Consider the following 14,711-nt stretch of genomic DNA (forward strand, 5'->3'; position numbering starts at 1 on the left):
TTGTTCATCTTCCGAGTAATTTTCTCTTACCTTGCGAAGGTTACACTTTTATATAATTTTTGAATACGAGTACAAGGAAGTCAAAACACGCAGATGATTTAAAAAATGTACGCACGTAATGTTTTGTATTTTACTTCGCATTTTATCCCTTTTAAGTGAGATACTAATATGTTCCTTACTTCGTTTCAGTTCACTAAAGCTTTTAAAATATTCCTGTAATATGTATTTTATATTAATTCCTCTTTAAAAATATTTTATTTCAAAATTAGCATTTCTATATTTTTCTTATTATTTTAGATGTATTAGAAATCTGTAAATTAAAAGAAGAAACTTAAATATGAATGTATTTTCATTCGCCGCCTTCTGACTACTGTCTTTAATGAGTCAGCTAAAGTAATGCTCATTTGCTTGGTGAGAAATTATGCAAACTAAACAGGAAGCTTGATAAACCTTGAAATTATATTATTTCCTTTTTAATACAGTATGATGAATGTATCATGATGTATGATGTATCAGCCGATGCATGATGTAGCCGATGTGTGCCGAAGCTAAGATGATGTATCAGCCGAATGCCATCAGAGCCTGGCTCCGGAACTTCTCAGTTCTCAGCCAATGTATGATGAGATACTATCAGCAGAATGCTATCAGAGCCTGGCTCCAAAACTTCTCAGTTTTAGAAGAAATGGTTAATTAGAAGCCAAAACTAGGAAGCAGTTTTATCCGCTGTTCAAAGCCCTTCTGTTGTCCTTGGAGGAATATTCCTTTTATGATTAATTTAATCACCGTTTTCTTTTTTCATTTCATTCATTAGTATAATTTAATTTAAATTTCCGCGAGTTATCATTAATTTTTACATATTTTTATATTTTATGTAACGTTAGTTATTATTTAATTGTTTTTGTAATTATTATTACTATTTTTATTTATTTATTTCACTTGGCCATCTCCAAGTGCCTTGTGTAGTGCTCTACATTTCTAATTTTAGAAACTTTAGCTCTGTATTGGATGCTTTTACATGATTTTAAGGTACTAGATAAGTACCACAGGAACTATCCATCGATCGTAAAACCGCCTAAATAATTAGTCTATGTGGATATTTTTGTGTCATTTTAGGAAACAACGAAATTGAACATTCATGGCTTTGGCATGGCTATACCAATATTTCTCAAATGGCATGGAGATTTCGGTGAGTTGTAGGATTTGATGTACATACATAAATGTCAAAATACAGAAATGCGTCGCAGTTAATACATATTCCGTTCCCAAAATATAATGCTCAACATTTCTACGCCTCTTGATCACCTTTAGGATGTAGTTTTAAAATTTAGATCAAAGTAAATAATATGAGATATTTGACAGTCTTCACTGGTAGTATTATGTCGATGAGGTCTTCATTACTAAGAGTCACTATATCCAGTTTTCCGTATACAGTTAATACATTCATGACGTCTAGTTTGCGTTTTTCAGACTATTTTTAAATAGAACATGCTTTTACTGATAATTTTGTAAATTTTTATTTTACATTCAAACTATATTTTTGAATTCCTTTGCGCACAGAGAAAAAAAAGTGAATGGAGAATTTTTTTTTATATTATTACTATATATTGCGTTTTGTTTCATTTAAACTAAGTCTTGTTAGAGAGTTAAGAAATTGAGTTCTGGTTGCAGAATTCATATGCTATAATGATTTTTATACGGCCCTGTTTATAAAAAATTATGAAGGATAGATTAGCACTGTTTATAGAACTCAATTTATAAGTAATAAACAGTGTCTATTAGTAAATAAATTATGATTAGGAGTAAGGAAGACAATCTTCGAAAATATTTCGTTTATTTGACGAAATAAATGTTGTTTTTTTGTGCTATGACTTCTTTGTTTCTCTTTTCAGGCACCTCTAAATTTGTTATTAAACTGTAAAAAATTTATAAGATTAACATAACATAAACGTCAGATTTTTACAGTCGATACATAAAATGAATGAAATATCTAAATTAACTCCAACTTAGAAAGCTAAAGGCAAAAAGGGGGGTTACTTAAGGAAATGGGAAGTAGAAAAATAAATAGTTACTTTCTTTTTATTAAAGAAATGCAAATAATAACAAATTAACTTAAAGCAATAAAAATCCACTATTTAAACATCCATAAAAACATAAGAAAAAAATTTGAAAACAGAAATATCTCTCAAAATATTTTTAATGTTATTATCTCCAAAATCCAAAAATCAGTACTGAAAAAATGAATTAAATGCAAAGAATAAAATGTTATTAAGTTAAAAAAATAGAAAAAAATTAAGATAAATATGAAATAAAATTAAACAGAATTAAGGATGAATAAATAAAAATTAAATCCTAACATAACAGAAGTTGATCTCTGCCTTTGAATAAAACATTCATCTTTGAGTAGAATGATTTGTGGTAGTTTGTTTGTACTTTCTTGTTTACATTCGCAATGATTAAATCGAGAGCAGAATTTTATACTTAATTACTTTTATTTTATCCTTTACTAATTAGCTTCGACATTTGAAAGGTGGTTTTCTATTTTCATTGGCTTGTATTTACTTGTTATTACTTCATCATCTCTGATGATACAAAAATAACTACAGCCAATTTTTTTTTAATTTCCTAAATTTGTTGTTTTTTGTATGGGTTTTTGCCTGTTTCAGTGTTTTTATGTTCTTTGACTTTTTTTAATGTTAATACTCATCTTGTAAATGATATTTCTTTTTATTTTTACTCAAGCCCTTATTATTTACCTAAACTGACTATAAATTTTTAAGATATTTTCTTTTGGTGAGATTCATATAGGTCTACATCCTTATATTTTCCCCCCTAAAGCTTTTCATATTAAATTATATTTTTACAGAGCTTATAAAATATTCAGGACACTGTTCAATTCATGTTCAAGTCTTGAAGAAACAAGCCCTGTTTCTTAATTTCATGTCTTTTCTTTCTAACGGCTTCCGGAAAGGAGTTTTCGATGTGTGTATAGTTACAAAATGCTGAGTTCTGTATATCAGAAACATAAAATAAATAAAAAATAAACACAGCAGAACGGAATAGAAGGATATAAAAGCAGTACAATATTATTTAGAATTTTGCAGCATTTCAAAAACAGTGCTATAATACTCTAAAGTGAAAAATCTGGAAAATAAAATAGTGTATGATAGTGCTGCTCCATGTGGTACACTTGCCGTTTAAAGGCTGAATATGATACAACACTGAATATACAAAAACCGAATACTGAATATTGGTACGAAATTATAATACTGGATATCGGTACAAAAATACAATGCATTACCTGTTCACAATGCTATATATAGTTACTGATACACATTACCCATACGCGTTTTACGTTACATTAAAGTGGCCCTTAGAAATTCGATAGGAAATGCGAAAGGCAATAGAATCTAAAAAGAACATATGATGATGCTACATAGGTACGAAGAAGTACATGATAGGTTATAAATTATATGAAACACCTGCCATTAATTTTTTAAATATTTAAACAATGCTGAATATAGATACAATATACTGAATACCGAATTTGAATGCAAAACGTACATCACTTAATATTGGCATGAAGGTAATACATTGCAAAACTGGTACACAATTCTGATTACAGGCACAAAAACATATTACCTATAAACCTCTAGAACTACATAAAATTGTACTTAGAAATTCACTGCTAAAATATTCTGTTACAAAGTCATTAGAAATCTACTAATGAATACGTGGTAATGCGGTCGGTATAAGTCCGTCGTTGGTATTGTTACATAATCCCTACCTATAATAAAAAATAGAGTTTGTGTGTCTTTCGTTCGCGCTGCGCGCAAAATAAAAGACCCAGAGCTACGGAATTTGGTATATAGGTGCATCTAGACAAGAGCCAGTGCACTTCGAGACGATTTTTTCAAAATTCGAATCAGATTTGTTTTTAATTTTATCTTTTCGATTTTTATCGCATTATTTTTAATAGTTTCATTCTTTTAGAAATGTGGTTTTGGCAATAGTTTTTCATTCAATTGTATACTGGACTGCTGACTGTTGAAAATCATCACTGTTGTCTCTTGGAAAAACGAGGGCGATAATTCTGTGCAGTTTTTAAATTTAATGTTTCTCTTGGATACTGGACGTTTGTTGAGAGAAGGTAAGGGGAAGTTGATTCATTTATTTATTAGGATAATTAATATTTGTATTAAGGAATATTGCTTTCTTGTTATACGTAATATATTTTTTATGAAGTTGTTCTGCAGAGTAAAATTTTGCGCGGTTTTTAAATTTAACGTTTGATGTTCCCTTCAGGCATTTTTCCGGTACATTTAAAAGCCAGACGAAGGCTGGCCGCGTAGCTGCTAGTTACAAATTAAAGCATAATAGGAAATTATCTGTATGAGGACACGTGCCATTTAATATACGAAATATTGTTATAACACTAAATAAATGCAAAATATTGAATACTGAATAATAAAACAAATATACAACACTAAATATAAGTACAAAAATACGATATCAATGCTGGTCCAATTCTCCCCATAGATACGAAATACAACGCCCATTCGTTTCTAAAGCTGTAATAAAATTGAAGCACTTGACATTTAAATAGTGAATAAATTTATACATTACTAGCTATAGGTCACTATGCAATTCAAAACAGAAAAACTGGAGTGGACTCTCAAGAAAACGTGCGATATACAACGTTGTTGTATATCAACAATTATATTTTTACAGAGCTTATAAAATATTCAGGACACTGTTCAATTCATGTTCAAGTCTTGAAGAAACAAGCCCTGTTTCTTAATTTCATGTCTTTTCTTTCTAACGGCTTCCGGAAAGGAGTTTTCGATGTGTGTATAGTTACAAAATGCTGAGTTCTGTATATCAGAAACATAAAATAAATAAAAAATAAACACAGCAGAACGGAATAGAAGGATATAAAAGCAGTACAATATTATTTAGAATTTTGCAGCATTTCGAAAACAGTGCTATAATACTCTAAAGTGAAAAATCTGGAAAATAAAATAGTGTATGATAGTGCTGCTCCATGTGGTACACTTGCCGTTTAAAGGCTGAATATGATACAACACTGAATATACAAAAACCGAATACTGAATATTGGTACGAAATTATAATACTGGATATCGGTACAAAAATACAATGCATTACCTGTTCACAATGCTATATATAGTTACTGATACACATTACCCATACGCGTTTTACGTTACATTAAAGTGGCCCTTAGAAATTCGATAGGAAATGCGAAAGGCAATAGAATCTAAAAAGAACATATGATGATGCTACATACTTTTAATTACTGATACATATGTATATTAGCCTTCTTCTTACTATGTTTAACACAGTTATGTACTTCACTAACAATATGGAGCAATCAATATAATTCAAGAATATATTATCAATGACTCGTGTTATTGTATTTGGATGACACAGTGCAAATCAACTTATTTGTTCAAAGTTTAGAATATTTTCAGTACGGTACAGACGCTATGTGATATAAAAGCCAGAATTCTTAAAAATTTATAAAATGAACTAGAATAAATTATGAAACTAAACCTGTGTCTAGTTATTGATTTGCTAGAGGAAGAGGTCCGTGGGTCTCCAACCCGTCTTTCCCTACCAACAGCCTCTCGAGAGGACTCTCAGGTCTTTATGGTGTATTTTTAACGCTCCTTCGTTGCACAGGTACTTATACGTTTATAAACATCTATGCCTGATGATCCAGGAATCTAACTAGGTCCATCGGTATGGAGGTCAATGTCATTAATCACTATACCGGCTGAGCGGCTGTTCAGAACTGTCACGTCTAATAGCGGAAAAGAAGAAATAAAGACAATCTTCACTCAGACCTTGTATTATTACATACGCAAGAAAAATACCTTTTCCCGCATAAGTGTCTTGGTGGAAAAGATGGAAATGCCCAGAAATCACGTGTCACCAAGTTCAGGGTATTGTTAGTATTGCCCTATGCATTTCAGACAGTGCTGTTAATGTCAAGCAGCCATATGCGGTTGCTCATGGTCCTGAAGCAAAACACGACTGTTTCTTGTGCACATTCCCTCTTTTTTCTTTATGGTATACATACATTTAGTTTTTAGAATACTGATATATTACTCCAAGTCTCTGGGTTGGCAAAGCTCGTATTCGTAATTGCCTTGGATGGCTTACTAGAATGTGCGTTATTGATCACATATGTGTTATCATCTTTGAAGTGCCTCTACAGTTGAATATTAAGCATGATTAAGTGTTCCACTAGGCCATAAAACTTCAAACCTTTCATTGCTGCTCTTCTGGAGTTTTACCCAAAATATAATCACATTTCTGTCGCAATTTTACAAAGGTTTCTTGTTTCTCACCCGTAGCATGCGTTCCTTTGCTTCCATCAAATGATAAAGGCAGTGGCAATGGAACTGCTGATTCATACGCACCTATGTATGATCTTCACAAAACCCATCTCTTGAGTTGGCACGTCAAATATCAGGAAATAGAAATTGTGCCACTCTTAAAACTTTTTATTCAGTATCTATACGCTTAACTACTTAAAATTCACTAGCAATTAATGTCTAAAAAGTTGTGGCTTTTTCGATGGGCAAGAACTTTTATCAAGCCATGGCGTCTATTAGCGCTCATGTCTATCTTCCTTTCTCCAAACAGTTCTGTAATGAAACTGTGAGTGAATTAATCTCCAGAACTGATGGTACTAGTTTGTATTTCCAAATGTAAATTATTGCTAGTGGCAGAAATATTGACGTTTAGAATGTTTTATCTTTGGACGTTATTTGCACAAAAAAGAGAAATTTAATTTTAATCTGGCGTTATCTTGAATTAAATATTCATTTATAAAGAAAGGTAATCTAAAATAACTTATGTAATGCAAAACGAAATAGATAAGTGCATCCTACCAAAACAATGCTGCAGAGAAGAAAAGAATTTTCCTGACAAGTGCCACTCATCGTTCTTTATTCTGCTGAAGAAAATGTCAAACGGACTCGGGATTCATGGAAAAAGCAGTATATTAAACAAATTCTACGTGTCACCAGCGGATTACGTAAACCGAATATTCGGTTTAAAATGTATAATTCTAATCCGATTTAAATGGCAATAATTTGAATGAAGTTTTGGCAGTTTAATCAAAATTACTGAAATTAGAAAATATATGCATTTACTATTGATTCAAACTTCGACGAAGTTCCAAAGAGTTTTTATAATTTCACAGATCTCTTTAACAATGAAAACTTTATGTATTTTCCAATATAAATGTATAAAATATTTTGCAATTTTGTCTTTTTGCGATGAAACATTTTGATACTTTGTAAAACGTTTCCTTAAGAACGAAAGCTAGTAAAATGCGCAAGCGACGAACCAACTAAAAAAAAAAAAAAAAAAAGATTAGTTAGCAATATGTCACTTTAATTGCGACATTTTGAATATCTGAAATTTCATCCATCTTGAATATTAACATAAAAAATTTCAAATAAAATTTCAAGATGTAATCTTCTTAAAATCTTATCATAACAATTAATTATCCTTTAATTATAAACATTAACCAACGAATAACGCTTTTTTCAGTGCAACATCACGCATAAGTAGTCTGTTTTATTTTTAGGTTATTGGAGATATAAGTCTATACTACCCTTTTGAAAAGGAAAAGATTATATCTAAAAACCATTCGACTCATTTGGATTTTCCTATTTTACATATACAGAATCGTCATTTGAACATAAGTTCTTAGTATGTAAATAAGTTATGAAATAAATATACTTCGCTCTAGAACGTTGGAAATTTTACTGTTTCATTCAAATGAGAGAAGAAGCTATATCCTGCTTTTACCAGAAACACTCGTACACAATATGTAATCGAAAGCAAAATATTTCTGAGACCTATCTAAACACGTTATTAACGGTTTCAAATTTATTATTAGAAAGAAAAATAATTCCTGAAATTAGTTTTATCGTGCCTTATCAGTACGCGCACATCATAAAGTAAGTTCTGCATATATGTATAAGAACGGTAAATAATTTAGTATTTTGTATTACTTGAAATGTTCTCCATCATTTTAGATACATTTACACTGATTCAATTATCTTTAATTAACTTTCAACTTGGATTCTCATAAGTTCAATACACATGTGCTACATAATGTTACAGTAGTTCTAAACAATTTTGAGAAAATTTTAACAATATGTCCAATGCACAAATACTATAAGTTTTTTATTACTATAAATAACAAAAATTTATAAATAACTTATAACTAATAATAACTTATAATAATATTTAGGGGGTCTAATTATTATTTTTGTTATTTATAACATTATTTATATTATTATTATAAATAATAATAAACCCTAAAATATTTTTTTCTGATAAAATCTAAGGCTTATATTTCATGATTACAAAACCTCACTAAGGAATAATTTTCTGTATCCAGTGTAAGGTATAAAAGAATATTTCTGAAGTTTTAGGTATTTCTAAATTTAATAATGCGACTTATTAATTTGTTTTTGTAAAAGTATAATTAATAAATGAGATTTTTTTAATATTCTGTCTTATTTTAAAATATCATGTGAATATTTGCTGATGAAAGGGCTTTGTTTATGAATTATTTGTTCGTTTTTGTGTTCATGGGTATTAATTAATTTTTATTAACTATTTACCTTTTAATAAATTGCAAGGGAATTTCCAGTTCTGCATTCTTATTTCTATGAGAATTTTGTTTTTCTTTTGAAGCTGTTATGATCATTTTTCAGAATAATATAATATTATTTATGATTTTCGACTAGTTTATCCAATATTTCTTTATTATATTTTTCTACTTACTACGAAATGAAATTAATTAACTTCTTTTTCTAGACTTGAATGTAAAAAATCAATATTTGGAAGCAATATAGTACAGAAGCCGAGTGGCTTATCAGTCGCAGATAAGAGAAGGATACTGTGATCATGATTTTTGTTAGGGTCTTTGAATAGTAAATTATTAATTCATGAAAGAGCCAAAAAATGTTTGAATGATTTAGTTTATTAGGAATTTTCTCTCTAGGAATATTTTATGTTCTGCATGTTAAATAACACAAAATGAAATACGAACTGTAATTATTGTCATTCTCAACAACTTAATTATTTTCTCTAAAATAACATTTACAGAAGGTTTAATAATATTCGTTTAAGCACAGTACACATAAAATGGAACTGAAATTAAGTTAATGGTTGCTAACTCATTCTCATCTTTTGTACATTATAATGACCTAATATTATATAAAAATGTATGTGAATTAAAACACGGAAGCTCACCCAGTGGCCAAATGGATGACTGCTGAAACTCATAGTTGGACCTGAATTCAAATACAAGCAAACGGGGTACTTGCATGGGTACTTTCGTGGTTTCACCCATGCGTAACGGGAATCATGTTAGTTTTCCTTAAAAGGTCTTCCAAACAGCCGTCTACTTGGCTTTTATTAAATAATCCAATCTAAAACTCAGGAAAGTAAATAACTTATTAAATAAATAAATAAAATAAAATTTTCTACTTACATGACGCCTTTCAAATTCAGAAGTGATTGGATAGCTAACTTTATGAAGCTTTCATGATTCCCAGACTTGTACTGTAAATAGGAATCAATTTCCCTTCGAAAATTCTCCACGATGATTTTTTCCTCATAGGTAGAGAGACGAAATATGTTTTGGAGCAACCAGACTGTACAGCATGATCATGTTTCCAAATATTCGAAATAAACTCATGATTAATGAAGCTCAAATAATGAGTGTTTTCCCTAGATGCCGTAACCGTTAATGGCTGTTAAATGACATATCGCAGATATCAAAATTTTAAACACTATAGTTTTATACTTAACTCCCAATATTCAAATTACTTAGTTTAAACACTGTGTCTATGAACATAAAATATGTTTACTTACCATAATGTCTAGGCTCAGAAGTGCAACGTGAATGAGAACAAGTTTCCTTTGAAAAATCCTCCATGAAGGCACATTTCCCCTTTGTGCTTTTTCATAGTCTAAATAGTTATATTAAGAGACTAAGAGAATAACAGTGGTTAAGTGGCATAACTGCTGAATTCTGGTAGTTCGACCCGAGTTCAAATTCTGTAAACGAACCGGCTGCATGAGATTTTCGTGGTTTTTCAACTGTAATATGCCGTTTTCCCTTAAAACATTCTGCAAGAAGGCCCCCCTTTTCTTTTTCGCCAAGTTGGATTCCAGAGGTTTGCTTTCTGTTCTGAAGTAAAACTTAAAATTAGAAGAAAAACTAACTGTCTCAATTTTTAAATAGAACTTCGAAAGGAACTAGATCAAGTCCTTCTCTTCAAAGAGCAGGAAGAAGAGTGATATACATCAGTCATCCTTGAAATTGAGAGAATTTTATATAAAATTTACGCCAACCGGAAACTGTTTTGGCTTGATTTTATACGTGCAGAGCATTTCTGAAGGTTGTAATCGTAAAAAAAAATTTCAGAAAATTAGCTAATATCTGCGTTTCACGCGTATAAAGGACGGAATAATTATCTGTCACCCGAATATCATTCTTTAGCTTTAGAATATCTTTAGCTAAAGAATATCATTCTTTAGCTCCGAAATGCATTGGAGTTTTTACGGCTTTAGACGCTGGACCCCCAGTTCGGGCTTTCAACATTGGATTTAAACAATTTGTGGCAGTAAAACAGAAAACTTCTTGGTATACTTTAATGGTTATTTAAAGACAGAGAAACATTTTTACGAATCGAGTTTTGGAAGAATATTTAGAGTTGAAAGCAGATAATTTCCATACAGTTGTGCGAACACCTAAGTGGACGCATACGCGTTAGGACTGAAATGTCTCGCATAACGAATTTCGTCTTGCATTACTGCGAGTATTGTCACACGTCATTAACCGTTAATGCGATACTTAAATTATTTCACTTTATGTTTGAGCAACACATAAATACAGAAGACACGTCTGCGGATAAACAAAGACAATACGAAAAGAAGCATGCAAGTAACACATATTTCTTAGTAGCATATTACCGCTAAAGTCTTGCTTGAACAAAAGGAAACTCGAAGGGATGTTTCTTCTGATGAAGAACAGGAGCACTGCCCAACTGGTATAGTGGTTAGTATCTCTGACTGCCGTGCCGAAGGGCCTGGGTTCAAATCCCGGAGAAGGCATGGATGTTTGTAAATGTATATTATCGGTGCGGCATTGCGACGCTCTAAATATGCGGCGAGCCGAAAGTCCTCTCGTGTGGTTTGGTGGGAGGGGAGAGTGATGGAAGCGGATAGGGGTGGAAGACCCTCAGACCCGTTCTCCCCGGGGTGCTCTCCATCAAAAGTGGGCGGAACTGAGCTAAATCGCACTCTCACCTGAATGCTGCTCAAGGCTGTTACCAACGGCAGGCGTAATCTAGCGCTCCTTGCAACGAGAAATTTCGTGGGCTTGTGCTAACTGCGTCAGACAAGTTAGCATAAGCAACAACAGAACAGTGGCACACAGAAGGCGCATACGTGTTGCAGCAATACCTTTTCATGAAGCAATTCCCATCAAGCTGATATAAATAGAGTGGCAGATCTTTTCAGTGAAGATGGTATGCACTAATTAAAAAATATCCTGATAAAGGGGCTAATGCAATCATCTTAAGACCTTTCTTGACATCGGGGCCTGCCAAAACATAAACGACAGACATACAAGACTTTCAAACACAGATTTAGCCTTCTATCTTCTGTAAAAAAGGCTGAGAATATTTCACTATAAACTTAGCTGAAAATCTGAAGACTGTGCACATACATGCCGTAAATAAACAATTTTTGCAACTAAAAATAAGTGAATTCCAGCACTTCTAACACTGATGAGATTTTTAACTTTCTTTGGAGATTCCAATGTTTTGCGATTTGGGACAGGAATAGGAAAGAATTAAATCATTTCTACAGTAATCTGTGGGAAATAGCGGCACACATTGCAAACGATTTACGGAATGAATGCCGTCCTCGAATAGATTATATTATTTATGCAAGGCTCCATCGTAGTTTATTTTCCCCGAGTCCATTTTCTGTGCATTGTAAACTCCTTTCTATTTTAAAAAAATATAAATGAAAAATATATTAACATAAATCTAACGAATGAGAAAATAGTTCAGTTTCATTAATTTTTCTTTCTCTTAAGTTGTACGATTTTTCTTATTTGAATGTAGATGGTTAGGGAAAGCGATGCTATGCGAAGCATTGAAAATTGTTACTTCGGTACCCAGAAGAAATCTTATCATCTTTGGCGAACTGCTTTGGCGATTCGCCTGGAGCATCGTCATCAAGCTTGGCGCCAAGCAGTCTGCCGTTCCCATCGGCAACCCGAGTTCGCGATTGTGGCTCATTGACTGAGCGCGAGTCCGGGTAATCCGAGGCACTAGGTGCGTGTCGCTCATTCGGTCGAGACGTACGTCAGCTCGGCTGCGAGTTTTGTGGAGAATAACAACAATTCCTCAAAACACTGCCTCGTGGTATGAGAAAAGAGGCTGGATTTTTACTGCTTTCTGAAACTATGCTCTCTTTTTCTATTGGAACATAGTGTCGGCGGAACAGCCGTCGATTTCGTACACATGTTTTCGACTTAGCGTCTATTTGTGCAGGTGGTAAACGAATCACGGAGTTCGGGGTCGAGTCCTTGCGGCTCCAACACCACAGTTTTGCCGGTGCTTGTCAGAATCGGTGCAGAGAGTCTGACCGCCGCGATCTGTCTTCGTAAAAGGTCAGTGAATCCACATTTCTCATTTGATGTGTTTAATTTATATTTAGGCACATATATCTCTCTCCAGGCATCTGTATGTTATTATAGAATAGATAGTTACTGGGAGTAAAATTTTATACAAAGAAGGAAATCATACGAGAATGATAAAGAAGATGAGAATTTTTCAGATTACTTTATGAAACAAAAATTAAATTAATTTATATTTCAACTGACGAATAGTCTTAACCAGATATTAATTGCACTGTTTACAGAAGTTAAGAGATTTTTTTAATCTTAGACTGTTACGATAACACATTTACGCGTAATCGGCTTCAGATGGAATGCTACAGACCTCCAAATAAAGATATACATTTTCTGAACCATTCTTAAAAACAAATTTTGTGTTATCGGGAAAAAATATTCTACAACAAAAAATCTCGTTATTTTCCCTGAAAGGTAAAGAGATGCATCTGCGCAAGCAAATGAAATATCACAGATTAAACCGCATGTAATCTAACGTGTTCAAGCCTTGAGCACTCGTACTAATCAAATAAAATTAAAATATAATCAAGAATGATTAAATGACCTAGATTCTTTCAGATATTGCGAGCAAATATACATTTTTAAGGTGCTTTTCTCAGACCTCTGAAAACACAAATCCAAAATTTGGTAATATTTACTGCGTGAGGAAATCATTACTAATTTTATTAAAATAATAATAGTAATAAATTCATTTATTTCTGTGAATTGCTATTACATATTTTATAAGGAGATGGAATTGTTTAGAACATAAATAATTTTTCTCTTTTTCTGCTTAGCATCCAGATTTTCCTTTTTTGAGAATTTGGTATTGTATTGGAAGCAAAAGTAGGGATGAAATAAATTAACATGCAGAGTGCGCGTCTAAAGGTTTGGGATTCAGTTTTTCAAGTCAGTCTCAAAGGAGCTGCCAAACGATAACTGGTGGCAATGATTAATAACACATTTAAAGTTGCTTTTTTTAAAATACGGAGAGATGTATATGTAACTTTGTTCGATTCTTTTTTAGAAAATATCTGTTGTTATGGAACCAAATTTAATAACGATGAGCAATGGAATTCCTTTTCGTAGAAATGCAACTATCATGAAGTACTTTTGCGAAGAAAAGTGTAGCGAGTGTTTTTTATTATCTCCTGATCTTTTATCGGTCTTTTAAATTTCACGTTTTGCTATTTATATCTTTTTTCGGAACATAAAATTTCATCTTAAAATGCACTGTTTTCAGAGCATTTGAGAATTCAAGAATACTTAGCGAAGGAAACGAAATGTTTTGCGTATTTTCACGGCTTTGATGGCATCAGTTTGCGATATGCATGAGTCAACTAGGTTTAGGTTTAGAAGATATTCAATTTATAGTGATGAAAGTAGTTTTTTCAGATCAAGATTTTTAATAATTTCGAACCTGAAAGTTTAGAAATAGGGTGCATATTTTAAAATATGAGTTTGATTTTTAAAGTCAAACTCAATTTCTTTGTTTTCGCATGTGAATTTAATTTTTCCCGATTTTAGGTATCTTCTGACAGACGTTCATATTATTTCATATTTTGTATTTTTCTGCTCATTTCTGTTTTCTCTGACCAATAGAGGGACGCCAAAACTGCATTCACCAAAAATTAGTTTGTAATTATTCATAATAGCATTTTCTTATTATGCGTATGGAAAACTTTCATTCATCCTCTTGTCGCTAATGAATAGGCTATATTTGCCGTGATATTATAATAAGGTTGCATGATTTCACTTTTTTGTTTTTTTATATCTGTATAACCAAAACACATATCTGTAGGTATGTTGTTATTATTAGCGGCTATGCTGAACAGTAAAAATCGTTGCATTTACACTAATTATGTGCACTTCGATCTTTGGCATTTTGAAGCGTGTGTGGAATAATTAATCAAATTATGCATATCAGACCGTTTATGAGTTTAACAGTTTCTGAATTCCTCAGATTTAATTA

The 14,711-nt window shown here is 32.0% G+C and overlaps 1 protein-coding gene across 9 annotated transcripts in view; it reads left to right on the top strand.

The window, feature by feature from the left end:
- Positions 1 to 12,379: 12,379 nt before the first annotated feature.
- LOC118188395 (semaphorin-1A-like) overlaps positions 12,380 to 14,711 on the top strand; it is a 905,788-nt gene continuing 903,456 nt past the window's right edge. For all 9 annotated transcript variants that reach the window (XM_035358817.2, XM_085818328.1, XM_085818327.1 and 6 more), the window contains exon 1: positions 12,380 to 12,739. The gene's annotated coding sequence lies outside the window, so the exon portion shown is untranslated. The remainder of the gene's footprint in view (positions 12,740 to 14,711) is intronic.

The sequence above is a fragment of the Stegodyphus dumicola genome, chromosome 6 (genome assembly GCF_044657685.1).
Source record: "Stegodyphus dumicola isolate Sdum_Otavi_A_Nest chromosome 6, ASM4465768v1".
In the NCBI taxonomy this organism is placed as follows: domain Eukaryota; kingdom Metazoa; phylum Arthropoda; class Arachnida; order Araneae; family Eresidae; genus Stegodyphus; species Stegodyphus dumicola.